The sequence below is a fragment of the Callorhinus ursinus genome, unplaced genomic scaffold, assembly GCF_003265705.2.
Source record: "Callorhinus ursinus isolate GAN/ISIS: 27379988/994484 unplaced genomic scaffold, GSC_fseal_2.0 scaffold36, whole genome shotgun sequence".
NCBI lineage: Eukaryota > Metazoa > Chordata > Mammalia > Carnivora > Otariidae > Callorhinus > Callorhinus ursinus.
In genome coordinates, this window is record NW_027397098.1 from 12,734,814 (window position 1) to 12,757,402 (window position 22,589).

Consider the following 22,589-nt stretch of genomic DNA (forward strand, 5'->3'; position numbering starts at 1 on the left):
TGCAGCAAGGATTAGGGGAATTTGGGGTGGGGTGGGGGTATAAAGTAACCCCTTTGTGCCCAGGAGTCCAGAACCAGCGATTCAGACTTTCCACTTGCACGCCTGAGCCAGAGCGTTGTACTGCAGGGGGTACGGGGGGTGACGGCTGCATCATCCTGCCCGGGACTGTGGACGCAGCCTGTTCTCAGCCCTTCATGCACAGATTACGGCCACGGCCTCCTGAGTCCTGGGCCAACACTCTCCACATTCTGATTCATGCTGCCCACGTGCACCAGGCTGAGCTTCCCCATGCCCCTTGCCCCCTGCCATCCTCCAGCTGGAGAGACAAGGAGCCCTCCCTTTGCCTGCCCCACCAGGCTTTCCACCACTGACCCTGAAGGCGGCCCAGGTTCTTCAGACCGGATTCTCGGGGCTGTGCCTTCCTCCCCAGGGAAGCTGGTCTCCAGGACCCCCACTCTGAGAGAGGACTTCGGCTGCCTCCATTTTGACCCGAAACTTGCCCGTTGGGTTCTTTGCAGTTTGTTTCTGGACTCAGGGGGGAGACCCTGAAGGCAGAGCATCCCCAGATGGCACCGGAATTACCCTCTCAAGCAACAAGGACTGCCCTGAGCCAGGAAGACCCCGCCCATGATTGACCCCCGAGACAGTATCCACTTGACCTTCTCTGCCCTCGGGCCCGTGCCCATCTGCCTTTGCCCCACATTTTCCTTCTAATAAACGAAGTATGTTCAGCACTTTGGAGATCGTCTTTGAGATCTTGGTCCACTGTCTTCCTGGTGTCAGCTTCGCTGAACTAAATTCCTTTCTGGTTTCACCACCAGTTGTTTCTCTCTTTGGATTTTGTCGGTGACGAGTGGCCGAATCTGATCTGTTTGGGATCCCCAGAGCCAGGCACCCTCGCACCCCTGCACGCCCTGTCCAACACCTCCTGTCATGGGGACTCCAGGGTCCAAAACTTTGTGTCATTTGTCCGCAGCGGCCTGTGCACTCTCATGAGCGTGACTGCATTTCTCCACCCGCGTAGACGTGTGTTGGATCCTCCGAGGGGTTCTCATGAGGGTTCTTGAACCAGTGGTAAGAGTCCACCATGCATTGTTACCGTAGATGTTGTCAGGTGTTGCTGGAGTCATGAGGTGTCCCTTCCCAAATAAGAATAATGGGCATCCACTCTGAAATAAAAATGCGTCCTTTTATTTTTAAATCAAGGTCAGTGAAGATGGAGAGACTCCTAATGAGCAGCATCATATCATGGGCAGTTCGGCCTCTTGGCCTGAGCAGCATGGCCTTGTGTGGGGCTCGGTTCCCAGGGGCGAGAGCAGCCCTGACCTGCCCCAGAAGCCGCCCCTTGTGCTAATCCCAGGAACACTGGCCACCCCAGCTCTTCCGTGTGAGGTGCATTTGAGGGTTTGGCAGTGTGTTCGAACACTGTCTGCTAGGTGGGTAGATAATACAGTGAGACACGGCCATTAATCCAAATTTTATAACCATTAGTGAACTCGAAAACCTATTTATTTTTAAGGTGGAGAAACTCAGGCTCACCTGGCTAAATGATTTTCCTAAATGTCTTGGCAGCTGAACTGGAAGTGGGACCCGAGTGTCCAGGTCCCACCCAGGACTGTGCCCCAGGATCTAATGTTTCTGCATTTCATTGTGTAAATTATAGATGTTTAAGTATTTTTGACAAAATGTATATTCATTCTAAATATCCGTGAAAAAAAAAAAATAAAGGGGGAAAACAGAAAACAACTCACCATGCAGCATTAACCGTCCTTAGGGATCCTACCAGGTTTTCCATTTTTTCTCCTTTTCCTGGTTTTACTACAGATTCTGATTTTACTTACTGTTCGGAACCTGACTCTTTCCTATAAAATATCATGAACGTCCTTTCACATCAATAGGTATGACTCGACATTGACCATGTTTAGTATTGACCTGTTATACTACTGAATGGATATCGTGATAACATGATTTACAATAAGAAATGTATATTTGGTTTCCCAGTTTCTGGCACAGAGCTCCCCAAACCCTTGAAATTTCCCAAGTGATCAGAGCAATCAAGGTGTCTTTTGTTAGGCTAATGAGGTGACTTTTGGGCCCCACCTGAGGATGGGGCTGGTTGCCATGGGAACCAAGCCTGTGATTAGAGGGTTGGAACTCTCAGTCCCCTGCCCTCTGGCCTCCTTGGAGGGGAGAGGGGCTGGAGGTTGAATCCATTACTGTGGTCAATGATTTAATCAATCATGCTTATGTAATGAAGCCTCTTTGTAAAGCCCCAAAGGAAGGGGTTAGGAGTTCCGGGTTGGTGAACACATGGAGATTCTGGGACAGAGGTGCCCGGAAGAGGATATGAAACTCCACGCGCTTTCCCCTTACCTCACCCTGTGCATCTCTTCCATCTGGCTCCTGCTGAGTTATATCCTTCCATGAAAAACCAGTGATCTGGTAAGTAAAGATGTTTCTTTGAGTTCGATGAGCCACTGGCAAATGACGAACCCAAGGGGGGGACAGGGAAGCCCCCCATCCTACTGTCTGTTGGTCAGAAGCACAGGTGGCCACTGGGACTTTGGCGCCTGAAGTGCTTTTGGGGGCAGGGTTTTGGGCCTGAGCCCTCAGCCTGCGGGATCTGACCTCTCTCCAGGTCGACAGTGTCAGAGTTGATTCGAACTGCAGCACACCCAGCCGGTGTTGGCGACTTGCTTGATGGTGTTAGGGGGAACAACCCCCCCCCCCTCCACCACCACACACACATGTTGGAATCGTGACCAGACAAACAGATGAAATCTAATGCATTTTATCATCTCCGTGTTGATGGGTATTTGGACTGTCTGCAACTTCATTATGCTTTTAAGGTAAATATTTTCCTCATGATTTTATATTGGCATTTCTTCCACTTGTGAATGAATCCCTGAGATGTGGGTGTCCTGCCGAGACTGGTGGTGATGTCCTGTTTTTTTTCGTAGGCTAGTTCTTGACTCTAATAGACTTTGAAGCAAAAGACTGCTTTTGGAAAGGGTGCAGCACACCTTTCTGAGTTTGCTGTTAAGGTCTTCTTGATGCTGATTTATATACTCTTGCCTGTTGGGTTCTTGTCTTTTTACCCAGGGTTCTTTCTCCGTTTCCTGGCGAGTGACCTAAGGAACCACCCTTCCAAGGAAGAGAGGAAGAATCTCCTCTTTCCTCTCTCACCCTCATCACCTGTTTGAGAATGCAAATAAAGTAAAAATACGTGTACCATGTCAAACAGAAAACCACAGGCTCCAAATGGCGCACTCACGCTAGGTCAAGTCACCAAACTGGGGCTTCATGCCTGACCTCACTGCAGTTTTAACCTCCCCGAGGAATGTAGTCTTAACTGGTCAGCCGGGAACTTCCTGGTGTGCACAATGAGGTAATCGGTCACCTGGGCCCTCACCATCCCCCAAAGGAGGATGAGGTCATCTGCATATTCCCCCTGCTGTTCCCCCTCAGGGAAGGTGAGCTCGCCTGAAAATTTTCTTTTGCTAATAACTTCTTGCTCTAGCTCCCTTCCTATTAAAACCTTGTATTTTATACATCTCTCCTACTTGCTGGAAGGGATAAGGCCCTATTCATGACTCGCTTAATAAAGCCAATTACATCTTCAAATTTACTCAGTTGAATTTTTGTTCTTAAACAATCGTGACAGATCGTTACGAGGAATGAAGAATTTTGGAAAATACCTTAACTTTTCTTTGAAGGTTAAGCATTTGGCAGCTCATGGAGTCCCAGTTAACTGAGAATATTCGTTCTAATGAGTGACCGTTGGAAAAGGGACAGCAGCTTTAAATGTATGACAAGAATGATGGGATCCGCCAACTCTCGGGTGCGTGAATGACCAACGCATGTAGATTTCTGCAAATGAGATTTCTTGGAACCACGCGTAAATGAAAGGACACAAGGCCCTGACTGGCTGGTAATAAATATTCCGATGGATTATAAAGATGGGTAGTGACTGTAGGATTTTTAGGAGTCAAACAATATTTTTACATCATAATTTACTGAGGAGCTTTTTTCAAAGACTGGAGTAGTTTTAATACGACAAATGATGGCAGGATAAAATAAAGCTTTCAGTGCTGGAGGTCAAGGGCAAAGCCTTATTCATCCCAAATCTGCAACACCTAGCTTGGCTGGTGAGCGCCCAATCAATGTTCCCAAATGTTCCTGGAGTGAATAATTAATTGTCCTTCCTCCCTATTCACTGAAGCTACTTTATGGCTTCTCCTTAGTGCACATTTAATCCAATCAGCACTCTTGATAATGATATTATGCAAGGCATTGTCATTGTTTCAACCTTACTTCTCCTCCCATAAATCCTACTTCCTGTATGATATTGACGGTAGAATTTCAGAATGTCAAGACAGCCATTACATGAGTGTGGAAGTTAATTCAGAAAAATGTAAAGATGGAAAAAATGACAGGGAAAAGCGCAATATATAGACCGCCAGGACAGGAAGGATAAAAAAGATGAATGGGAGGTTTAGTCAAAGAAAAGTAAATAGAAATTATAAAAATAAAACAATAGTTTTCAAACCTAAAGAAATGAGCTTTTAAACCAAAAGACCCACAAAAATACCAAACAATTCAAATAAAAGACCCACATCTAGGCATGTGCTTGTGAGTTTTACATAACCAAGATTAAAAAGGAGTTACTAAAATGTTCAAGACTGAAAAAAAAAATCACTAAAATAAATAAGTAAATTGCATCAGCAGTGTTGGATGCAAAATGCAATAGAGCAAAACTGTCAAATTATTGCCAGGAAATTACTGAAATATTTGTTAGATGTAGCCACTCTGTCCTATGTGCTTACACTAAAGATATTTATTCTACCTAATAGTAATTTATTAACCAACACATTTAGACACTGTTGTTACTCAACCCATTTCAGATATTTTGAGCTATTAGAAGAGAAATCCTAAGCAAACAGTTATGTTGGTTTTCTCTTAAAACTTCATTATCGGGACACCTGGGTGGCTCAGTCGTTAAGTGTCTGCCTTTGGCTCAGGTCATCATCGAGGCTCTCTGCTCCACGGGAAGGCTGCTTCTCCCTCTCCCACTCCCCCTGCTTGTGTTCCCTCTCTCGCTGTGTCTCTCTCTGCCAAATAAATAAATAAAATCTTAAAAAAAAAAAACCACTTCATTATCAATGGAAGTTAGTTTGGTTAAAGAGGACACACACTCTGGAATTTTTTTTTCTCTGCCAAATTTCCACTCATCTGTTGGCTATGTAACCAGTGACAGTCTTCCTTTAAAGGTTTGAAGATTTTCTGGTTTCTTGCACGTTAAAATATTTTTCCTCATTCATGCGTGCAATTACTGAACAAGCCTTTATGGAGGGCATACCATATACCATCCATTGTGATAGGCAGCTAGAGCATAAGCCAAAAAAGGACATTTTTTGTCTTCATGGAGCTTATAACCTATAATCTGAGTGGGGATAGTTGCTCAGATAGCCAAATAAGAAAACAGGTAATGAAAATCCAACTTGGTAAGTGCTATGATATAGTGTGGAAAGTGGGCTGAAAAGCTCCTGGGATGGCTATCTATTTCAAACTGAAAATAGGGACTGCAGAGAAATCTTCTAGACATAAGAACATTGGATGGCAGTCAGGAATGTTAAAAAAAGTAGGTATCTGGTTGAAACAAAGCTAAGAAACTGAGGAACTTTCCACACAGAGGAAGCATCATACCCAAAGTCTAGGTGCGAGGGACTTGTGGTGTATAAGGACCCCCTCTTGGTTAGAGATGGGGAAGAGGGGAGATCAGCAGGTGCTAGATCAGTAATACCTTGACTGACATGCTAAGCAATTTGGACTTTACCTTGAAGATCCCAGGGGCATTGAAATGTTTTAATGGGGGAGAGGCATAATCAACTGTATGGTTGATTAGAAAGATACTCTAGTGAGTGGAGTATTTAACACTGGCACCAAATCGAAGGCAAGAAAGTCACTTGGGCTATTTCCATGGAACATACAAGAATGATGGAAGAATAAACTGTAATATGAAATCAAATCAGGAAAGAGAAATAGAGGATTCAAGAGATATAGTAGTGGTCATTTTCAGAGGATTTCACGCTCTGTTGTTATATGGAGGGCAAGAATAACGAGTTTCTGGAAAGAGCAGTTGGGTAGATGGTGAATGATTTTGAAAAAAAAAATAGACACTGGGTAAGGGGTACATTTTGGGGTAGAGGGATAAATTCATTTCCCTTTCAAACAAAAGATCTCATATTTATTTCTGAACCAACAGAACAGAAGCATAGAAACAGAGAAATCTTTTTCCCCATAAGACACATCCAGTTATTCAGACAGTAGTGTTGTTTACAGAATGAGAGGGCGTGAGCAAGTGACCTTGATACAGCATAAATATGCGTACCGTCTCCTGTGTGATTCCTTATAGACCAGCCCCATTCTTCAGTGTTTCCATGGAAACAGTTGGTGACCAAAGATCACCTGGGAAAATGTGTGAGGCGCTCACCTAGGGAGCTCTAAAAAACTCTCAGGGGTGGGCAGGGAAAAAGGATTCTAAGAATCAAGGAAACTGTGGACTAGCACAAAGGGAGACTAAAGTTCAAGAGTATGGAAACAGGGAAGAGAGTTTCAGAACAAAGAGACCGACAAGCAGTATTTAATTTTACAGAGAAAACTAGTAAAGAGAATGACAGAATTTTTTTGTTGTATTTTGCAATGAAGAAATCATCGATGACCTTAGCAAGACCAAGATACAGTTACCATAAATAATTCTGTGTTTGAAAACATGTTGTACAAGGTTTTAGGATACAGCCTCTGTCACTCCTTACTTTTGGAATATGATGATGGATTCTGACATTGAAGACATTTTGTCCAGACACATGAGTGAGGACCTGGCTATATATCTAGATATTTCCTCCCCTGGCAGGGAGAGGGAGGTGCCATTCCCTGACTCTTACTTGGTTGCTTGTCCTGGCCTTGTACAATTATACAAACCTCTCAAAGAGATCCTGACCCAGAGGCTGGCGTTGCAATGCATCTGGACCCTGCATCGCCATATTAGAGAGCATCTCCATGTCTGTTTTCCATTAGGTCCTTCCCAGCCTCATCTAAGACACTGTCATTTTTTTTTAAAGATTTTATTTATTCATTTTGAGAGAGAGAGAAAGCAAGAGAGCAAAGCCAGTGGGAGAAGCAGACTCCCCACCGAGCAGGGAGACGCGGGGCTCCGTCCCAGGGTCCTGGGACCATGACCTGAGGCAAAGGCAGACGCTCAACAACTGAGCCACCCAGGCGCCCCCGACATTGCCTTTTTAAAAAAAGCAAAGCAAAACAAAAAACTCTTTTATTGTGCTGAGTTATTTTTTCTCCCCTCTTCCAATTTTGTTATATTATTCCCAGCCACTTACTGGAGTAAACAATAAAATCATTTTATTTGAATTTGTATTTTGTGCTCGTATGGACTTTCTCTTTCCTTCCTTCTCCCTCCTTCATTTCTCTTCCAAGGCTTATTCTTCAAAATTCCATTATTGAGTTAGTGAATTTTAGATTCTTCTGAATTTATTCTAGGATCTCCAAATTTGTTCTGTCTTTTTCGTATACATCTCTTTAGCTTACCAGATTCAAAACTCAAAGAAAGGCTCACGATAATGAGTGTTAATGCAAGCCGTTCTCCGTGGAAAGCCTTGTCTTGCATGGTGCATTTAGTCAGTCGGTATTTGCTGAATGCTTACTGTGTGTTTTGCATTCGCTAGACTCTGAGGTGGGATGATATTACAAAAATGACACGGAATTCTCCAATTTAACAGAACACACAACACTACTAAAACTTGTGAGATAATTAGCAAACATTATTCAATTTAGCATAAAAGTATTTTATATATATTTTATACAGTAATATATATATTTATATTATTTGTAAGTATTCATGTACATTATATATATATCTCTGTCTTTTTAAAAAAAATATTTACTTATTCTTAGAGAGAGAGCACACATGAGCAGGAGGGGGAGATGAAGAGGGAGAGAGAATCTCAAGCAGGCTCCACACTGAGCGGGGAGCCCACCAGCAGGGACCCATCTCACCACCCTGAGATCAGGACCTGAGCTTAAACCAAGAGTCGGAAGTTTCACCAGCTGCACCACCCAGGCTCTCCTCTGTCTGCCTACCTACCACCTACCTACCTACCTGCCGACCTACCTACTTTGGCTTCCCTTCATTAGCAATGAGTTCTTGGAACAACAGAACACATTATTTAATTAAGCATTAGATTGCGTCACCACGTACTAAATTTTACTCATTGTGGTGAGATGGAAAATTTTGGGGGAAGGATCCAGAGCTCTTAATATCCTAATTGCTTCTAACATAGGCTCCTACCTGCCTCCAGCACCCGGACAGGTGCGCTGCTCCAGGCCTCGCTCCTCTTGGGGCTGAGGCCTTGTGTCCCCCGGTTCGTCATCTTGAGCCACTGCGTGGGGTGGGTCACAGACCCTGGCCAGGTGCCCGGCGGCCATCCTGTCCCCCAGCCATCCGTGGGAGGGGACAGGTGTGGCAAGGACCTCTCCAGGACGGGCGCTGGGGAGTCCGGCTGTTCTCATGCTCTTGGTGCTCAGACTGTGCTCTTGTAGACTGCGATTGCGTGTCCCCATTCTGTGTAGAGGAGCTGACGAGAGGTGAAGCACACAGATAGATGGTCGAGGACAAGCACAGAGGCATCCTCGGGCCTCGAGCCTCAAGAAACCGAGGGCTGCATTGAGGTGCACTTGGACCGGGTATTGAAGAAATCATCCCGAGAGAATAGTCTGAAGTGTTGATGGATGATATGATGATATCGTGGTTTTATTGAGTGAAAGCGTCTGTTGCAATAGAAGATGATCCTATGATGAGTCTTTTTCTGAAGGTTTATATTTCTTGTAACAGAAACAGTTATTTCTGCTTATTGGTAATCGAGCAACACCGGTGTAGTGAGGACCACTAGAATTCTACCGGTGCTTTTTCAAAGCTATATCTGCAGCAGGAACATGTCCATAAATGAATGGGTGACTAGCTGATGGGGGTGCTTACTATGGGCCAGTTTCTGCACTTAACAAACACACTCTCCCTCTACCTCCTCTCCGCTGCCCTAGGAAGTAGATGCTCGCCTGAATTAAAAATTGGGAGGGAACAGAGGTACCAGAGGCTCAGATCATTACCTGAGATCACCCATTCAGCAAGAGATAAAGTCAGCATGTGAATTTTCCCCTAAATGCCACGTCATGGGGCCACTGGGAGAAGGTTCTCTGGCTCAGCTTGTTAGCCATCCTCGCCTGCTGGGATGGAAGCCTTGTGATTCTGTGGGTATGGATCCTGTTCCATTTGGTCTATTTTGGAGTGTTGCATGTGGATCCTTCTCTGTTAGGGATGTGTATCATTGCTGGAGAGTATGAAATCTTTTAAAAGGTAATACCTGGAGGATTTGAAGATGGCAAGGTAGGGATGAAACAGCTGAAAGACTCAGCTTAGCTGCACTTCCTGCTCCGCCGGGAGCTCTTCCTTTTCCAAAGGCTCTCTGGCTGGTGAGGGTGGAAAAAAACTCTCTCTCTCAACACCTGCCCTTGGTGGAGGGCAAATTCACTCCCGTCTTTATCTTATCATAGATTTTGTTGTGTTCCTATTTATCTAGGGAGGAGCTCTTAAACAAAAGCATTTGTCAAATACCTAACTGGGGAAAAAAGTATATTGACATCCCTACTCTTAAGTGATGTATTTGATACCATTTTCTAGTGGGATTATTACAAAGAAGAGTGTGTATGAAGTCAGTTGACACATGATGGTAATGCTGTTCGGTGTTTATAGGAAACATACCAACTATAAGAGGAACTACCTGTTTGTAAACTTTTTTTTTGTCACTTGAGGTACATTAAAAATTTTTTTCAGATCATAAAAATACACTTTGTTGGTGGTAAATTTGGAAAATACAGAAAAGAAAAAAAGTAAAAACTACTTAAAAACCCACTCTGCACAGGTGGCTTTTATGAATATTTTGTGCTTCTTTCTGTATGCCTGTATATCTATTACACTTCAATGTAAGTTAGGTGATGATTTTTTCTCCCCCTTAACATATTAGGTCATGGGATAGTCCGGTCTTCTTTTAACACTTTCTGGAAGCTATTCAGTGAACCTGTAAAATGCAGAGGAGCTGGATTTACAGTATGTTTTCCTAGAAGGTAATCAACATTCTTATAGAGAAATTAGGCAGTGAAGAACAAAGAAAACAAACAAGTCTCATCATTCTATCACGTGACAGGAGGAGTATTGTTTTCATGACTTTTTATACGTTCTCATTCTTTCCGTGAAAATGAGCGTTTTTGTTCTTTAATGGTGTCATTTTGTTACAAGTCAGTACATCATGGAACAAACTTTCCATACCAAATAATTGTTATCACTTTCACTAACTTCTAGAAGCATTTCTTTTTTAATCACAAAGGAAGGAAAACATCTTTCTTTTCATTTAATAAAGAAATCTAATGGCATAACACATGCTTATTAAAGAAAACATAATCCCATTATCAGAGAAAAAAATACACTAATATAAAACTCCACCATTCTCGAATAATCTCTTTGCTGTATATAGTGTCAGTTTTTGTTTTTGTTTTTTGCCGTATATTACATACATACAAATACTTTTTCTCACAAAACTGAGATTATAATATACACTATTCTGTTACCAGTTTATTCGAATATTTGGTCAGATATTAATAAAAATACTTGGGGTTAAATTTTTGAGGATATGCATAATGAGCGTATTATAACAAATTCTTCAAAGTCGAGTTACTGGACCAAAGGATTTACTGTTTCTAAGCTTTTCTGTAAGAACGAGCAAACTGATTTGTATCGATTTGTTTTTCTCACCAATGGCATTTGAGATAGTTCAGCGCTGCGTGTCTGGGACATCACTGCATGCTCTCACTTATTTCTAATATTTGAGCATTGGATAGGTGAAAACAGTACATGGTGTTTCATGCTTCTTGGGACGCCATATGTATTTCTCTCTTCCTAATCGACCTGTTCATATCCTTTGCCCACTATTCTATGGAGGTACATGCCTTTCTCTTTTCAAATTCTGTCAAGCAGCGGTATACTAGAAGAATTAGCTCTTTGCAGCCGTGTATGCTAGGAACATTTCCTCCAACTTTCCATTTGCCTTTTAAATTATATATGGGATCTTAAGGGTACAGGAAATCTTAATTTTTATGTCTCATTACTTCTGATAAATCAGCTTGAAAAGTCAGCTTGGGAACGGAAGTTTGTTTCAATCTTTCAAAAAAAAGGTGGGGGTAAAGGTCATTGACAAGTAACAGTGGTGCCAAGCTGGAGGTTTATTTTTAATGCTCTGGTAACATTTGTAAGTGAAAAAAAATCAGATAAATGCTTCTGATGTTGGAATGGCAGAAGGCAGAAGTGTTTTCTGATTGTATGAGCAGGAGCCTCACCTCTGGTTTAAGCTAGTGGAGCGACCTCCTTTCTCCGTGGCTCACCCCTAAATCAGTTCAATCTCCAGTACGGTGTCTCTCAAACTTTTCAGAGAATGAGTCTCCTTATTCCGTCTGGATAAGTCCCAGAAGGCATGGACTCTAACACTGTGTGTGTGTAAGTCAGTACGATGTTTGCGAAAGGCCAGGACACAATCCCAGGTCAATGGCATGTCTAAATGTGTGTGCTTGGTGGCTGACCAGCTTTTTTTTTTTTTAATCATAATTTCCATGTCACTCTATCAGTATTCTTATGAATACAATTATTTTATTTTTTTTTTTAGGATTTTATTTATTTATTTGACAGAGAGAGACACAGCGAGAGAGGGAACACAAGCAGGGGGAGTGGCAGAGGGAGAAGCAAGCTTCCCGTGGAGCAGGGAGCCGGATGCGGGGCTCGATCCCAGGACCCTGGGAACATGACCTGAGCTGAAGGCAGATGCTTAAGGACTGAGCCACCCAGGCGCCACTGAATACAATTATTTTAGATTTTTTTAAAGTCATCTCTACATCCAGCGTGGGGCTCAAACTCACAACCCCGAGATCAAGAGTCACATGCTTCACTGACTGAGCCAGCCAGGCACCCCAAAATCATTTTAAAGATTATTCTGCCATCAGGTACAACAGGGCAGAAAGAGTCCTGGTTTGTGTCAGGAGTGATTGCTGATGCAGACGGGCTTTCTCTCCCCACCTCTTGTCATCATAATGACTTCAGAACCAGGTGCTTCACTGATTACTGCCAAGAATGGATTGGAACCACAGTTGCAGGGTCTAAAAATGGGCCTGAAGGAGGCAATCTGATGCCATTTCTCTAGACCAGTTTTGTTCATGGTGTTTTAATACCTTTGAATCTGAATATTTTAGATTGCAAATAAACTTGCCAAAGGCCCGATCACTTGCGATTGTCTGGTACCCAGATTTCTATGAATGGTACCTAGTTGCTCCCTTCCTGTCTTTAAATTTGGTCTCCTGGTCTATAGGGTAGATGTTCAAAGAGGTGTTGAAATCAAAAAGATGAGTGGACAGGTCGGAGCAGGTCACTAGGTAAGGTGGGAGAGGCAGGAAGATGGGTAAGAACCCCCTTGCTAGAGCAGACACATGGCCTGGGGCAGCTCCCCTAACCAATGCATGGAGACTCTGCAGAAACAAAGATCTTTGAAAGGACAAGGCGGGCACAAGGATCCGAAGAGGCAGGTGAAGCAGAGGTGGGCTGGGGCACGGAACAATGCTGGGGATGGCTCCTGGAAGGGCACGTTGTGGGCTTCACTGGCATCCTCAAGCTAAGATAAACCATCTGTGCCTTGCAGGTCCTCGGCTGTGTATCCAGAGTCACTGTGCCCCATCGTTCCCCCCACCCCACCCCACCCCCGCCAGCATCTGTGGCTGGAGCAACATGGAGCCATAAACACAAAGCTCCTGATAGCATCAGGATGGTGCTCCAAGTTGTAAATTCCCAGCTCTTCTCTGATGGGCCTGGTGTCACTTCCTCTGGGGTGTGTCAGTCTCAGAGCCCAGAGTCACGGTGAGGAGAATCAAGATGCCTCGTGATGAGCCAAGTGACAGAATTTTGGAGCCACTTTTTATACTACCACTGTAGGCTGGAAAACCCGTCTCCCTTCTGAAAAATACAAACACTAATCGCAGTCAGCTCATAAGGTCACTGTGAGAACTGAATAAGGTCCTCTTGCAAATGTGCTTGGTGTCATACCCGGTACCATTGCAAGCCTGGGATCAAACTTGGCTATTGTGATATTCAGCGAAGACTGGCCATTTGGCGGGCACTGACTAGGGATGATATACCACTGCAGTGGTTCCATGCTCTTCCCCACGGCTCCAGGACAAGGCTCCGTGAGCAGGACTGAGGTGAGACAAGCTGACGCGTGCAATTTCTCTTTCCTAAGCTACATGTAAAACAACGGGATGATGCATAAGCTTCTTTGACAAATATGTATCCCAGTGAAATGAATTACCTTGAGATTCCCGATCATCCAACTCAAACATTTTTAGCTGTGTCATAAAATTCTCAGAACGTTGGCTGGGGTAATTTTTTGGGCACAAAGCTGAAAAATGATAGATAATATTTCACTTCACACAACATAAAATTGCTGTATGTTTTACAGATTCTCTTATCTGAAACTTTTGGTAGCACAATCTAGGAAGAAAACTATTTCTAGCTAAAATAGTCATTGTAAAGAAAAATCCCAAGCCTGTCATACTTTTTTTTTTAAGATTTTATGTATGTATGTGTGTATGTATGTACTTATTTAGAGAGAACACAGGTGAGGAGAGAGGGAGAGGGAGAATCTCAAGAAGACTCACTGATATGTGAAATTTGAGAAACAAGACAGAGGATCATAGAGGAAGGGAGGGAAAAATGAAACAAGACAAAACCAGAGAGGGAGACAAACCATAAGAGACTCTTAAACTCAGGAAACAAATTGAGGGTTGCTGGAGTGGAGGGGGTGGGAGGGATGGGGTGGCTGGGTGATGGACATTGGGGAGGGTATGTGCTATGGTGGGTAAGAACTGTGTAAGACTGATGAATCACAGACCTGTACCCCTGAAACAAATAATACATTATATGTTTATTAAAAAAATAGGATATATTAAAAAAAAAAAAAAGAAGACTCCCCGCTGAGTGTGGAACCTGATGCCGGGCTCGATCTCACAACCCTGAGATCATGACCTGAGCCTAAACCAAGAGTTGGATGCTCAACTGACCGAGCCACCCAGGTGCTCCCAAGCATGTCAGGATTCTAAGTCTACATTTCTCTGGAAGGTTGACTCGGGGTTAGATTTAGTGGACAGCAGGGTGGCGCGTCATGACCTGGTCCAAGTACAGCTAATGAAGACTGCGATGCTAGAAATTTCAACACATTGACAAAATTCCCTGTAACTTAGAAGATTAATTCAATAAAGCTCCATATTTTCACTGGAAACATCAAGTTAATTTCCAGATGGCCATTCTTTCAAAAGTTTAATCTCTGCATGTAACCTGAACATACGGTGAGAGAAGGATGGCCGTGATTGTTTAATTTGTGAAAAGTTAAACAACGGCACGTTGTGCTAGGGTGTAGTTCCTTATTGTGTTTTCTTTTCTAAAAAGTGCAAGACCAGGGGTGCCTGGGTGTCTCAGTAAGTTGAGCGCCCGACTCTTGATTTCAGCTCAGGTCATGATCTTGGCGTCCTGAGATCAAGCACCTTGTTGGGCTCTGCAACCAGTGTGGAGTCTGCTTGAGATTCTCTCTTTCCCTCTCCCTCTGCTCCTTCCCCTCCCTCCTTTATATAAATAAATAAATAAGTAAAATCTTTTAAAAAAAAGAGATGCAATGTTGTTTACTCACTCAGAAGAAATACAAGATACAAAATGTCCATAGAAAATCCTTGTTGATTTTATTATTGGATTTTTGCCTCAAATAAAATTTTTACTGTGCAGTTATATAGTAATGATCATGCTGTTTTTATTGTTCATTTTGTAATCATATCTAGTCTGTGAAATTTACGAGAACATCTGTTATACCATCTGCTGGATAATGAGGTGGTTCTAAATACATAGATGGCTTCTTTATAAATGACCATTCCAACATCTGGAAAAATTATATTGACCAATATCCCATTCCCCTTACCTAGTAATGTAGAAGTGATACAGAAGACAGACTCTTGTTCTGACTTTCTTTGACTTGCTAGCTTTCCTAATGTTATGCATAATTCAACAAAAAGTGTAAGTAAACTAGATGAAGAAAATTCAAATTTTACAGAGGAGCTGTTTTTTTTTTTTTTTAAGTAAATGACAACTAAAACAAATTCCAGGTTGGAGACTGGAAATTATAAAAATATTATTTCCTTACATATTAATTTATAATTCTGATGTAACTCCAAACAAAATCGAAATGAATTGTTTTGCAGACTTCATGAATTTATTTTAAAATATTTTTAAAATATTTTCTAAGCTATATTTTAAAATATAGCTTGGAAATAACTGGGCAAGAAGAGCTAAGCGAATCTGTGAATTTTGAAAAAGAAGAGTAATAAAGTGAATTTAATCTCCCAGAACACACACACAAGCATGTGTGCATACATACACACACATACATCCCCCCACCCAACAAAACGTTCTTTTGTAAGATATTTAGACAAAAATGTAATGTAATGCATATAATTACCATAATATGTTTTAATGTGATGCATAGCCCCCGAATCAGCCCTCGTACATGTAAAAAAAAAAAAAATCTCCTTCCTTTTAAAATTTTTCTAGTAACAAGTCCAAATGTACATTTTCCATGAATAGGCCTAATCTTTGCTTAAATCTACCCTAATGCTGACGCATTCTTCGTGGGGGTATTTGATATAAAAGAAAGTACAGTTTTTAGTTGTGTGAGTAATTAGCATTGTAGAAACACATTCTTGAGGATGGGAGCAATACAATAAAGTATTTAAAATTACCACTAAGTCTTTCCCAAATAAAATGAGTCAGTGAGTAAACTGTTCAGTCCTACCAAGTTTGGTAAACTGGGTTACTAACTTTGTGATGGACAGCAGATTCTAGAGAATGTGTTGTAATCAGGAGGACCCTGTGTAATCAGTCCCACCTTGAAGCTCTCCTGATTTCCTCCAAATTACTTGCATGTATGTATGTAAGACAATAATAATATGAAAGTGCTATAAATTATTCATCCATAGGTGTACATTTCCTTATATTAATATGTAAAGGTGTTTGATACCGATTTCTTGACCACGATCTCTAAAGTGAAAACCCAAGGAAAGTGGAGTGTGTATTCAATATACCAAACTGTATTTTCATACTACATAAGGCTTTTTTGAGCCCAAGCAGACATTAAGAGGGCATAGGCACTGGGGCGGTGATTCACTAATTGGCCACCCTGGCAGTCTGGAAACACACCAAAAGTGTTTAATGTACTCCCAGGCTGGGGTTGAGAGCAAGAAATACTGCCTTATTATGGGTGGTAACTTGCTGAGACCATTTACGCGTACTTACCTTACTGTGGTAGGGAACTCACACTTTAACAAGACTGCATAAAGAACATGGTCAGTGGGACAGTTTCACAGCAATATATTGGATAATGGGGACTATAACTATTAATTGACCTAACGGTGGAAAATGGAGGTTATAATTGTTTTTTCCACCCACTTACTCACTCATGCGCCACCCATTTCTACATGTTGAATCTCTTCCGGCCAAGAGCTGAAGATACAGAGGTCAGCAAGACCCACTCCCTTTCCCGGGAAACTGACAGCAGGAAATCAGGACTGTTCCTAGGGCAGAGCAGGAGGCAGGGGAGCCTGGAGAGTTGCTGACAGGGTGGAGGAGGGTGGCTGGGGAGGCTTCCAAAGGAGGGAACACAGAGCTGCCGTGGACAAGTGTCAGGAAAGTCAAGTAGTCCAGGGAACAGGGCGGGGTACGGTGTCACGGTGAGGAACTCCGCCATTGCGTGTGGTTGGACCTCAGGTGCCTAGTCTGAGAAGCTTCGCCATAACCAGCTCCTGTCTCCCCTGCCCCAGGCTCATCCTGCTGTGGCTACATGTCTTGCGTTCCAGCCTGGCAGGGGCTCCTTCCTCTTGTAGTGAGCCTCCCCAAGACATCCACAGGGGGAACTCTTTCCCTCTAAAAGCATCCTTTCAGATCCCATCTACACCATGAGTACAAGCCAACCCCTTGCTTACAACTGCAGCTCCTCACTCCACTCACCACATTTGATCCCTCTTTCTGACTCTACCTTTTATTTTTCTGGAGCACATACCACCTTCTCCTCTGCTGTTATAATTTTTGATTCATTCTGTTGCATATTTGTCTTCATGTGCTAAAATGGAAGAATATGCAAGCAGGATCTCTGTTGGGTTTTATCTACTGATGTATTCCAAACACAAAAGTGGGACTGAGCACATAGTAGGTGCATTGCAAACATTAGTTGAATGAATGAAAACATTAGGTAGGTCAGGCTGTCTTATGAAGATGTAGAAAATATGGTTTGAAAGCTACTCAGCTTGGACTCAGAGGGGAAGTCCCCATACCGACTGTTGTCACAGCAACATTGCTGTAGTTACTCTGATTTGGACTAGGACCTGCAGCTTCACTGTCCCCGCCAAGAAGACATCTTCACCATCATCCATGCAAGGACGCTCTTGGCTCTTAGTTCCTATCAGTCACATACTTCTTGGTGGATTTTTGCACAAGTGGCAGAAGCCAGGTGGCCTGAGTAGTTTGAGTGGCAGGGAAACCTACAAATGTGGTTTTGAAATCACTGAAAGTCAAGACAGAAGGGGATCGGAATGGGAATGAGTGGGTCCCATCTGCCCCATAGAACTTTATTTTATTTAGTGAGTTGAGTCCTTGCTCTGTACGGTGGGTGCTGTTCGGGTTATCCTGACAGGTGTGTTTCATGTCTATTTTCTCAGTTAAATTTTATACCAACTCTTGCAGTTTGAATGCATTATTGTTAGTATTTTAAAGATAAGAAATCAAAGCTGAAAGAGGTCCAGTCATTTCCTAAAGGAAAATCATCTCTGCTTCTGTTTTGTTTTGTTTTTTTTTTAAGATTTATTTATGTATTTGTCAGAGAGTGAGAGAGAGAGAACACAAACAGGCAGAGAGAGAAGCAGGTTCCTAGGACCCCGGGATCATGACCTGAGCTGAAGGCAGACGCTTAACTGACTGAGCCACCCAGGTGCCCCCCTGCTTCTGTTTATTTGTTAACAGGAGAAAAAAGTTTTTACCTCATGTCTCCTAATCAGGAAATATATGAGGTACTTTGAGGTTCTTGACCCAACAATGCCATGCAGAACCAACCAACTCTAGGCAAAGTCCTAAATGTAGCAGTTTATTTTGCAAGCATTTGAGTGTCCATGGACTTCTGTATCTGTTAGGATTGGGCTCATCCGTAGGCTGTGGTATTGACAAAAGATAGACAAATAGGCCATTAGAAATTGACTTGTTCATTTATAGACTGCTCGATAGAGAGTTGACACAGCAGACCAGTGGGGGTTAAGACTGACTTCTTAGTAAATGATAACATTTGACTTTTGGTTATCCATCTAGAAAACCAAAACCAAAATCCAGCCTAATTTGATCCCACCTCACATCACATATAAAAATCAATTCTGGATTGATTAAAGTCTTAGACGTAAAGAACAAAACTTGAAATTTTAGAATAATGCAGAGGAAAATATCAACATAATGATGAGATTTGGGAAGTATTTTTTAAAAAGACAAAAAAATGCTTACCATTAGGTAAAATACTGAGACATTTGACTACATTCAATTTAAAAAATGCTGCTTATCATAAAAAAATTAAAAGGCAAGTCATAAATTAGAAAATATTTGAAACACAAGAAGTCAGCAAGTGTTTATAGGTAGATAGATAGATATAGTGGATAGACATATGTGTGTGTATTTGTGTGTGTGTGTGTTTGTGTGTGTAGGAAAATGACGAAGGAATAAGGGCCTAAAAAACACAAAGAGGCATTGCATAGGGGATTTCATTAGGGTCTTCTGTGGACCTTAAATTCACTAAAAATACTTAATACTTGACAAGATTTAAAAACCTATTATCTGAAGGTTCTGGGGACTGGACAAGAATAAGCAGGCTTTGGAGGGGAGTTAAATGTGAGGCAAGTGATGGGTATAGAACACAGTTCCCCTTTTTTTTTTTTTTTTTTTTTTTTACCAACCTCTACAATGAGGGAAGCTTCTGGTAAGGCAGCAGCACCCTGGGTGAGTAAGGCTCTGGCTGGAGGAACCAGGGAGAGAAGGCTAGAGCAGCCAGAGCAAATGGAGAAGGACAGAGCCCCAGGAAGGGGGAGGACAAAGAAAAAACATCTGATTGTAAGTTAAGTGCAGGCCAAGGCTCCAGCTCACCTTTGAACCCCGTTTGCATGGGGCAGACAGATAGCAGCTACAACAGAGGCTGAAGTAAAATCTGTGTGTCTTGGGTGACCCCAGTGTGATGCTCTACACACAAGAGTATGGTGAGGTCATTGGCTTGCTAAGACAAGAACGTCCACACTCTTCTGAGCAATGACAAAGTGTTCAGAATATATGCAACCTGGTGGATACAATTCCAAATTACCTGACCCACAGAGATCCAGGAAAATGTGACCTCATCTCAAAGGAAAAGATAATTGATGCCAGCCCTGAGATGACCCTAGGTTGGAATTATCAGATAAGAACTTTATTTATTCTTTCAAGTTTTTATTTAAATTCCAGTTAGTTAACATGCAGTGTAATACTAGTTTCAGGTATAGAATTTGGATTCTATAGTTAGGTTCTTTAAATCTATTCTTTAGATTCATCACTTACATATAACAGGTGCTCATCATAACAAGTGTCCTCCTTAATCCCCATCACCTACTTCGTCCATCCTCCACCCACCTCCCCTCCAGTAACCCTTCTCTATAGTTAAGAGTCTATCGGATAAGAACTTTAAGCAGTATTAAAACTAATTAAAACTATGCTTGGTGTGCTAAGGAAAATATACTCACGGCAAATGAAAGTACAGAAAATGACAAGAAGGAAATAGAGAATATGAGAATGACCAAATGGAAAATGTAGAACTAATAAATAAAATACCTGCAATAATAAATTCACCAGAAGAACATGACTGCAAATTAGAGATGACTGAAAAAAGATCTGTGAACTTGAAGATAGAGCAATAGAAAATACCAAATTTGAAGATGAGAGGGAAAAAATTTGATGGGCTCTTAGGGGACTATGTAACAGGAGTCTTAGAAGGAAAGGTGACAGAGAGCAAGAGGGATCTTAGAGCAAAAGGAGAGTGAGAACAAGACAAAAATATTTGAGGAGATGAAGGTCAAAGCCTTCCCAAATTTGGTGAAAGATGGAATTGAGATTCAGGAATCTCAGTGAACCCCAAATAGGATAAAACCAAAGAGAATCGTGATGAGGCGCATCATGGACGAACTGATGCAATTCAAACATAAGGAGAAAACCCTGATATCACAAGAGAAAAATGACAACTACTGCACAAGGGGAGTGATCTCCATCAGCACAGATTTCTCATCAGAAGCCATGGAGGCCATGAAAAGGTGGAAAACATTTTAATTTGGTAAATGAAGAAACAACAAACACGTTAACTCAGAGTTCGATGTCTGGTAAAGATACCCTTTACAACGAAGAACTTTTCTGAAAAAAGACAATTTTCAGAAAAAGATAAACTCAAGGAATTCATTACCATGAGACCTGCAGCACAAGAAATGCTAAACAGAGTAGCTCAAACTGAAGGAGAGTCATGCCAGAGGAAAGCCAGGTCTTCGGGAATAAATTAAAACCATTGGAAGTGGGGAATTTGGGAGCAACCATGAAAGGCATTATTTCTCAATTTCTTTAAAGGCATCTGATTTTTTATTTTTATTTTTTTACCTTTTTATACAATTGTTTAAAGTAAATAACACTGCCTTGTGGAATTTACAAGTATGTATGTAATATATAAGATAAGTAGAGTACAAAAAGTAGCTGGAGAGGGTAAATGGGTTAATACAGTTGCATATTTCTGTATTTTATATTAAGGGTGCAAATCCACTCTTAAGGAGTCTGAAAAGCTAAGGATGTATACTCTAATCCCTAGAGCAACCATTTAAAAATGCAAATCTGTACTGTAAAAAGCCAATTTTCTTTTCAAAATAGGATTTCAAAACATTTATATGATCTAAAAGAGGTGAGGAAAGAGGGAAGAGAGAAACAAAAAACAGGGAATGATGAATAAACAACTTTTTAAAATGGTAGACTTAGATCATATCAATAATTACATTAAATGGAGTGGATTAAAACACTCCACTTAAAAGGCAGAGATTATCAGGATGGATAATGAAGCAAGAACCAACTGTTTGCTATCTATAGAAGATGATTTGCTTTAAATATACACAATAGTTCGAAAGGAAATGGATGGAAAAAAAGTATGCTGTCTAAATAATGAGCGTAAGAGGGCTGGAATCACTATATTAATAGCAAATATATGCATTTTCAAGACCAAAACTTTTATCAGACAGAAAAAATTCCAAATTGATCAAAGGATCAATTCATCAGGAAGTCATAGCAAACATATTTTTCTGTATGTATCTTTTCAGAGAACCTCAAAATACAAGAAAGGAAAATACAAACAGTTTTGGGGAGAAATAGGGAATTCCAAAACATAGTAGATTAAAAAAATTTTTTCAGCAACAGCTAGAACTAGACAAAAGTTGATAAAGACATAGACACTCTGAATAAATCTATTATTCACCATGATTTAATTGATATGGAAAACTATGTCCCAAAACTACAGAATATACTTCAAGTGCATATGGTATGTTTATCAAGATAACCTGTATATATTGGACCATCAAACAAGTCTCGATGAATTTGAAAGCTTTGAAACTAGACACAGTTTGGTCTCTGACCACAACAGAATTAAAGGAGAAGTCAACAGGAGTGCCTGGGTGGCTCAGTCATTAAGCGTCTGCCTTCAGCTTAGGTTGTGGTCCTGGAGTCCTGGGATCGAGCCCCACATTGGGCTCCCTGCTTCGCGGGAAGCCTGCTTCTCCCTCTCCACTCCCCCTGCTTGTGTTCCCTCTCTCGCTGTCTCTCTCTGTCAAATAAATTAAAAAATTTTAAAAAATTATTGAAAAAAAATAAAGTAGAAGTCAGTAACAATAAGTTACTTTGAAAATCCCCAAATACTTGGAAAATATAAATACCACACTCCTTTTTTTTTTAATTTTTTTAGAAGATTTTTATTTTTAAGTAATCTCCACCCAACACGGGGCCCTAACTTACAACCCCAAGATCAAGAGTCCCATGCTCTACTGACCGAGCCAGCCAGGTGCCCCCATAAATAGCACACTTTTAAATAATCCATAAGTCAGAGGAAAAACCAGAAAGGAAATCAGAAGGTAATGAACTGAATGATAAGTAAAAGACATTAATATTTGTGGGATGCATGCAGTGTTTATAGGGAAGTTTATACCTTAGTATTTATGGGATGTGTGCAGTTTTATAGGGAAGTTTATAACACCAAATGTTTATTTAAGAAAAGAAGAAAGTTCTAGAATTAGTGGTCCACGGTTCCACATTAAGAAGATAG